The sequence below is a fragment of the Ailuropoda melanoleuca genome, chromosome 14 (assembly GCF_002007445.2).
Source record: "Ailuropoda melanoleuca isolate Jingjing chromosome 14, ASM200744v2, whole genome shotgun sequence".
Lineage (NCBI taxonomy): Eukaryota > Metazoa > Chordata > Mammalia > Carnivora > Ursidae > Ailuropoda > Ailuropoda melanoleuca.
In genome coordinates, this window is record NC_048231.1 from 14,481,540 (window position 1) to 14,490,014 (window position 8,475).

Genomic DNA, 8,475 nt, shown 5'->3' on the forward strand with positions numbered 1-8,475 from the left:
CCCGGTCTTTTTCCTCTATTTAACAATCCAGTCAGTAAGTACCCAGTGCTCACTCTCTGGCAGTCACTATTCTAAAAGTTCTACAAATATTAACTCATGTGAAAAAACAACCCTATGAAATAGACTACTATTATCCCTATTATATAGACGAGGAAACTTGCACAGAGAGGTTAAACTGTTCAAGCTAACTAGAACTCAAATTTATTTCTAATTTGGCCAGGGTATGTCCATCCTTTCATGACTCCCCTCTTTCTTCCGCTTAGTTTCAGCTACTCCTCCCCTTTTCCCTTTCAAATTCACCACCTGTCAATGTCCTCGTTTTCTAGTATCATTGGTGTCATCCTAAAACAATTTTTTTTCCTAAAGCACTGGAATGCAAGTCACTTAACCCTACTTTTAGCTTTTTCCCTTACATCTTAGTATTAATAAGAAGCTGAATTTTCTTCTACTTAAAATCTACGAATGGCCACACCGTTAATTTCTCCTATCTACCGTTCTGGACAGTTTCCACAACACCACCACTCTCTTCCCGAGCAACTTTCTGGCTCCCTCCTACTACGCCCTATCTACTACGCGCTTCCTGCAAGGAAATTATTTCTCCCCGCCCACCCGTGTCATTTTGCTTGACTCCTCTCCAACTGAGACAACTTCCACTCCCCAGTAGACCCCTCACCCTAGTCTCAAATCCGAGCTACTCCTAGAGGATCCCTGGTCGCCCGCGGATGCTCAGACCCAGGAGCTCCCAGTCCAGTCTTGGGTATCCCATCCCAGACCAGCAGTGGGGGCAGGGCGCTCCGGTTCCACCCCAGCTGTTCAAGGTCTCCACAGGTCCCACCCTCCTAAAACCCGCGGCTCCTGACTCCCCCGAACCCCTCCACCCCCGGACAGCCGCCTTACTCAAGAGGGTCCTCAGCCGCCCCTCGCCCCGCCTTTCCTCGATGCCCTCGCTCGGACCGAAGCCGCTCACTGTCACCCCGAACTCCGACCGCTCTCGGTCTCCCTTCTCCCTCGGACCCCGGCCACTCCCAGTTTCCCGGCCCCCCAGCTCTCCCCGCTCGGGCCGCTCCTGGGATTCCCGGGTTCCTCTACTCCCTCGTACCCAAGCTGCCCTGGGTGTGTAGTCCCGAGTCACCCGGTCTTCGGACCAGGTCGTTGCCAGTCACCCCGGGTCACCCCCCCCCCGGACCCCGTCCGCTCCCGTCTACCGAGGGATCTTATCCCTCACACACCCGCCGCCGCTCAGTGCCCCAGACCCAAGCAGCGGGACGTCCCAAGAGACCTCCCGGCCAGAACCGCTTGGGTCCGGCCTCAGCCTATCTTGCCAATGCGAACTCCGCCGCCGGGAACCGGGCCATTCTCCCACCAGCCCAGTCAGCGCGAACTCGCCGCAGCCGCCGCCGCCGCCGCCCTGGCCCCGGCCCGGCCCACAGTCCAGGCCCCCTTCCTCTGGCCTCCACCTCCGGAGCGCCGAGCTGGAGTTTCCGCCCTGCTACGGCCCCCAGACCTCAGGCCCGCGTTACCGGCACTCACCTGCCGCTGCCCCCAACCAACTCCAGCGCCACTGCCTCTACCTCGGCCGCCAGTAGCCACCAAGCGCCACCACCTCCCCCATGACAACAGGCCCACCCCGTTTCATACTTTCTACCTCTCCATTGGGTAGTAGGGCGGCGGCTTTCTGCTTTAATTGGCTACGCTTAGCCGTCCGTCATAGCTTCCTCACCGCCCCTTTTCCTGGACCCGGTATTAGCCCCCGTCCGGACCTGGAGCGCCTAGAACCAAGCTTTAGTTGTCATTGGTTGGTGTTGGGCAGTTCGAAGTTATGATAGGCTGCCAAAAGTGTCTGTTAAGTCAACTGGCAAGCGATGTAATGGTCATGGTTGATTCAAGCTTGGGCACAGTTTGGTTGCGCAGTAGAAAGCAAGGAAGGGGCAGACGCTCACAACCGAGGTTACCGGGGAAGGGTTAACTCTTTGTTGTAGAGTTCACTCTGTATACCCATCCCTTTCGCCAGTTCCCTTCCTATAAGGAGAAGTTTATCACTGCTAGTTTATAGGGTAGTACTTACAAAATACCAACACCAGAGACTGTGTTTAAGGAGTGTTTTCCAACTCCTTGGGAGAAAAGCACTTACACAGATAAAAATTTCTTCTTGAAGTCCCAAATGCACCCAATTTCCTTGAAGTTCTTTCCAGAAGTCTCCATGCTAAAGGGCAAAGCACAACCATTCATTTACCAGAAATCTGTCACTTCTGTTGCAATTATAACGTCGTTATTAAACTGAAGTGGCATGTTGAGCGTTCTCTAGCTTCCAGACTCACCCCCGGCTGGCTCCTGTCAAGCGACCAAACAGCCATCAGCAAGTTTGGACTAAAGGGGCCACATTTACCCTTGTGATGCTCTGGAAATGAGAATTCAGTTCCCCCCACCTTCTCCCAACTTGATTTTTATGTTCAGCAGTTCTTAAATAGCCCTACTAGATGTGTGTCAGTTACTTGAAAAGCTTGTCTTTTTTTCCCAACCTCTCCTCTTCCTAGCAGTCTAAATTAGGACCAGTGAATGAATTGCAGCCCTTTTCTTACATTGGCACAATGCACAAGAATAAGTGATTGCATTTTTAATTCATTTGGATATAAGTCACAGTACGCATTTTTGAGAAATCTGGTGTTGCTATAAAAACTCTTGTGCTCCTAGAAATATATCCGTCATTAGATTTTGCTTTTCTTATTCATTTCCACCCACTTTTCCTGCTCCTAAATAACAAAATGCTGGCCTGATTACTCTTTAAATTTCCAAGTCAGATTTAAATGTACCTTCCTCACAACTCTACCTATAATACACAAACCCATGGACCATGAAACATACCAAGGGATGGATTGGACAGGTCAAAGAAGTACCCCCTCACAAGCATTACATTATGGTTGGGAAATTCCTGTGGGACTGAGAATCTGGACTTCAGAAATTTTGTGCTTTGCCCCTTTGTTCTTCCTGCTAACTCTTTGTCCCATATCTCTTCTATTCACTCTTCTGGTTCTTTGCAGAGCAAGCTATGAATAGTCTAAAACTGCACTGTTTGTTAACCAGGAAAAAAAAAATTGTCTATTTTCTAGCTTATATTTTTAGTCAAGTTTGAATAAACTACCTGTCACCAAAACTAAGCGGAAATTATTCCTCCAGTAACTATAACAATAAGGTGTCTTTTCCTCGTTATTTTCCTGAACTTTACTCCCCCTTCCCTCATCCTCACCTTCCAATTTAGAAATAACCTCCCCTTCAATTCAATGACTCATAAAAAGCCTGTAAAAGGAAAGTGGAAAAGACAAAATAACTTCAGAGATGTCTGAATCATTCAGTTGAAGGAAAGATCAGACATTGACCATGATAAGATGGAAGCCAAGACATAAGGCAAGCCTGAGCTAACAACCATAACAAATGAAGTAACATGCAAATGTGAAGATTCCCCAATGAGAAGGAGGTATCAGTATGTCCTTTACACAGCCTTTTAATATATTACCAGTTTTCTTCTCTCTAGTCTTGGCAGTATGCCCTACCTACCAATTTTAGAGCAAGTTAGAAGGCAATTAATGTCCTGGCAGATAGGAAACAATAACGTCATAGGAGGGCATGGGCATTATTATGGTACTTTGGGTAATAATGGCTCTTGTACAGCCGTAGTGACTTGGTGCCATAGAGAACATAGAATTACGCCAGTCTCACTAAGAGGACTTGCCATCAAGTTCAAGAACTCAACAAAATTACTATCACAAAACTAGGAATACTGCCACAAAGGTCAGCTATTCATTCTATTCCACACACTGAAAAAGTATTCATAAATGTTTTCACTCATACATACATATATACACTTCTACCACTACCATTCCTTGTGAAAATCCGATAAGAAAAGAAATGTAAAATAAACATGTTCAATTCAGTAAGAAGAGAAAAAAAATATTAAAGAAGAAAGGTTTTCAGGAACATTCTTTGATCCACTAGAAAGTCCATGCAGGGGGCGCCTGGGAGGCTTAGTCAGTTAAGCCCTGGGGACTGAGCCCCACATTGGAGCTCTCTGTTCAGCGGGGAGCCTGCTTCTCCCTCTCCTTCTGCCTACCACTCCCCCTGCTTGTGCTCTCTCTCTCTCTGTCAAAAAAATAAATAAAATCTTTAAAAAAATAAATAAAGTCCATGCAGTGCTGGGAAGGTTATTGCTTGTACCCCACATTTTGACTTTGCACACACAAAGTGACCTTATAACGTGATGAATCCAGCCAGCCTCTCTTTTCCTTCCTGTGCTATGTCTTCACCACTCTTAAGACCCCATCTTAAAAAGCAAGAACACTGGAGTCAGGGAGTCTGCATCTTTGTGTTGTGAGGCTGACTGTGGAGGTGGTGCAGATGATATCTGCTCAGAGCCACTTGAGCAAGACCAGGATAGCAGGTATATTAAAGGCAAAAATAGACTTTGTAAATCTTGATTAAGTAGACAATGAAGGACTTGGAGTGATGTCCTGATGTCTAAGGAGTAGCCCAGTTTGCCCTGGGCTCCAGTGCATGCTGAGGCTACTTTCTGCTCTCTTTTCATCACATCACTTTTCAAGGGAGCAGAATCCAGGTTTCCTTTCATTGCTCTTATAGTCCAGGGGGCAATCTCACTGGGGAAAAGCTCCTTTTGGGGGTTTGTTTTTTGATTCCCCCCGCTTCCTTGGATTCTACACACAATTCCAAATGGATTAGAGAAACAAACAACTGGTAGAGAAGAAAATCATTCAGATAGTAGACAAGAGCCAGAGCTGCCTGCTTCTAGTAGTTGGAAGCAAGCCAAGATATTTGATAAGAGATAGTTCTCTGAATTAGGGATCCCTGAAGATGGAGACTGACAGGGATGAAAGGATTAGAGAGGAGGGGTTGGGGTGGGGGTTGCGGGGAAGGCCAGCAGAGAAGAAAGTAAGGGAAACTAGACAGAGCCAAGCGGCCTCAGACTGCTGAGTCAGCCTAGAGTCCTACCCCCATCTCCCTGCTGTGGACTTTACACCAGGTTGCACAATTACACCAACAAAGTGCAGCCTCTGTCACTGGTCGAAAGGAAAACCATGTCAGAACTTTACCCTATGGGATCTTTGCTCTGCTGCCACCTGGAAATCCTCCCTGCACTCAAAGCCTGCTGCTCTGGCATCAGGGCAAAGCTGACAAGATCCATGCAGCCAGCCAACAAGTATATCTTCATTTGATTTTATGAAGGGGACCATTCGCATGAAGCTCTGGATGAAGAAAGGGAAACTGTCTGGAGGATGTTTTCACTGTCTCAAACTGGGGAGATTCCAATACAGAGGAATGCCAAGCTACTTTCCATGCTGGAACAAATGCACTGTGGTTTCAAAGTTCAAGGCTGTCTTCCATGGATGGGAAGAAGCTTTAAAAAAAAAAAAAGAAAGAAAGAAAAGAGTGAAAAATGGTGTTCTCTCAGGTAGAACCATTTGCTTTCCAATGCTAGGGCTCATAAGATTTTTTTTTCAAGATTTTTATTTATTTATTAGAGAGAGAGAAAGAGAGAGGCAAGAAGGGGCAGAGAGGGGAAGCAAAGGGTAAGAATCTCAAGCAGACTCCACACTGAGCATGGAGCCCCACACAGGACTCAATCTCACAACCCTGAGATCACAACCTGAGCTGGAATCAAGAGTCGGATGTTTAACCAACTGATGCCTCCATATGATTTTTAAATAGCACACCAGACCTCCTCATTATGTAATGCATGTATTTTCATCCTCAAGAAAAATGTGTGTACCCCTTTACTCACCTTGCATTTTATAGATAAGACAGCTTGAGTGCTTGTAAAATGGATGGGCCACAGCTCCTAGCTCTGCCATTATGCTGTTGAATGGAGCCCCTGGTTACTATCACTAGATCTATGGGTGGCCAGCCACTCTTCCGCAGCAGGGAGTGGGCTGTGGAGCACCATTTAAACTTTTGTCCATCCCTGTTCTACACACAGTTTCCTGGAAACATGGCTATGCTCCAAAGATTTCAGAGAGTAGAACGCCTTCTAGAACTCCACTTTTCCAATCACTTGGAATCACATAAGAAAGTAGACTTTAACTAAGACTCTTGAACCTAAATGTGTCAAATCCTGGCTCTGCCATTTACTAGCTGTGTGACTTTGGAGAAGTTGATCCATGTCTCCAAGTTTCAGTTTCTTCATCTACAAAATGGGATGTGTTAGTTATCTTTTGCTGTATAACAAATTATCCCAAAACTTAGTAACTTAAAACAACATTTATTATCTCCATTTCTGTGGAAATCCTGATGCAGCTTAGCTGAGTCCTCTGGCTCTTAGTCTCTCACAAAGCTGCAGGGATCTCAAGGCTCAGTTGGGATGGATCTGCTCTCAGCTCACATCATTGTTGGCAGACCTCAGTAGCTCACAGGCTTTAGACGAAAGCCTTAGATCCTCATGGGGTATTGATATGAGGCCTCCCTCAGTGCCTTGCCATGAGGGTCTCTCCATAAAGCATCTCAAAGCAGGGCAGCTTATGTCATTAGAGTAAGCAAGCAAGAGGGCAAGAGGGCAAGAGGAAGGGCCATTGAGAGAAAGACTGCTAGCAAGATAGAAATCATAGTCTTTTGTAATCTAATCACAAAACTGATATCCCATCACTTTTACCACATTCTATAGAATGTTAGAAGCAAGACTTTAGGTCCCTCCCACACTCAAGGAGAGGGGATTATGCAAGAATATAAATACCAAGAGGGGGATCTTTGGAGCCATTTTAGAATTACCATACTTTAGGGGTGCCTGGGTGGCTCAGTTGGTTAAGCAACTGACTCTGGATTTCAGCTCAGGTCATGATCTCAAGGTCATGATCTCAGTGTTGTGAGACGGAACCCTGTTGTCGGGCTCCCGCTGGGCGTGGAGGCTGCTTAGGATTTTTCTCTCTCCCTCTCCCTTTGCCCCTCCCCCACTTCTAAAAATAAAGAATTAGCCTACCTTAGGAAACAAAATAACAACAATACCTCTTTGTAAGTTTCATTTAAAGAATAAATGAGAGGGGCACCTGGGTGGCTTAGCTGGTTAAGCGTCTGCCTTCGGCTCTGGTCATGATTGAGCCCCATATCAGGCTCCCTGCTCCATGGGGAGTCTGCTTCTCCCTCTCCCTCCTCTGCTCCTCCCACCTACTCATGTGTCTCTCTCTCAAATAAACAAATAAAATCTTTAAAAATATATAAAGATTAAATGAGAGAATGTATTCAATTCAGGGCCTGGCACATATTTTATAACTGGCATATATAATAACTATTATTACTATTAATGCAACGGTACATATAGTAATGTAATAGTACAATAGAAATGAAATGGAATGATTGATTTTCTCTCCCTTCTAGCTATTAGAACAAAACCTTTATGAGGAATAAATGAGATAATCTACATAATTCGGGAAGTACTGAACACATAGTATGTACTCAGTAGCCATTAGTTATTATTAGCTTTATATGAGTGTGTGATATCTGGTTTCTTCGCAAAGCTACGGAATATGCTATGACTATGGTAACTTTTCTGGGATGGACTTATTTTCAAATATTTTGTCTCATTTATCTATACATACCCTACACTTGCCAGACCATAATGTCGGATTTGGGGTTCATAAAATATGGCCAACAAAGCTAAACTCCAGCCTAATTTCCTGCCTGCCCTATGCTAAGAAATGTATACCCAAAACCAGCAAGATGGGCTAATCAGCACGTCCCCTCCTATATACAGAAATCTGAACCTGGGTCCATGGAAGTTCCAGAGAGGGGGAAGTGTTCCCAGAATGAGCAGGGACTTGGTTGTGTGGACTTTGTCCCTTTCCAAAAAAAGCTGGTCACCGTGCAGTCTGCTAAGTCAGTCCTTAACTGAAGATAAGAGAAAGGGGGATCCCACACAGGCTCTGTGGATGGAGTAAGGGCCCCCAAGAGGATCTTTCCATAGCTGGATTGGGAGCAGTAAGAACCAAAAAACTAAAAGAAAAGCAATTTTGCAATTAGAAAGAGGGAGGAAGGGGTGCCTGGGTGGCTCAGTCTGCTAAGCGGCTGCCTTCAGCTCAGGTCATGATCCCGGGGGCCTGGGATCGAACCCCACATCAGGCTCTTGGGGAGCCTGCTTCTCCCTCTCCCACTCCCCCTGTTTGTGCTCTTTCTTTCTCTGTCAAATAAATAACTAAAAAAAATTTTTTTTTTCAAAAAGAAGGAAATAAAGTGGGAGGAAGAGGGACACCGGGCTGGATCAGTCAGAAGACTGTGCAGCCCTTCATCTCAGGGTCATGAGTTCGAATCCCACGTTGGGTGCAGAGATTACTCAAACTCAAGAGAAATTTTTTTTTAATAATTAAAAAAAAGAAAGTGGAAGGAAGACAGTCCAGTTTGCAATGTGAAAGAAAGATCACTAAGAGGTTGGAGTGAGCCAGCAGGGCTGGGTCGAAGCTGGCGTCCTTATAAGGAAGGAGGATA

General features: G+C 45.7%; 1 protein-coding gene across 8 annotated transcripts in view; it reads right to left on the reverse strand.

Annotated features, from left to right (window-relative positions):
• The window catches only part of NUMB (NUMB endocytic adaptor protein), a 176,620-nt gene extending 174,959 nt beyond the window's left edge, over positions 1-1,661 (reverse strand). For all 8 annotated transcript variants that reach the window (XM_034642993.1, XM_002914681.4, XM_002914679.4 and 5 more), the window contains exon 1: positions 1,531-1,661. The gene's annotated coding sequence lies outside the window, so the exon portion shown is untranslated. The remainder of the gene's footprint in view (positions 1-1,530) is intronic.
• Positions 1,662-8,475: the final 6,814 nt, after the last annotated feature.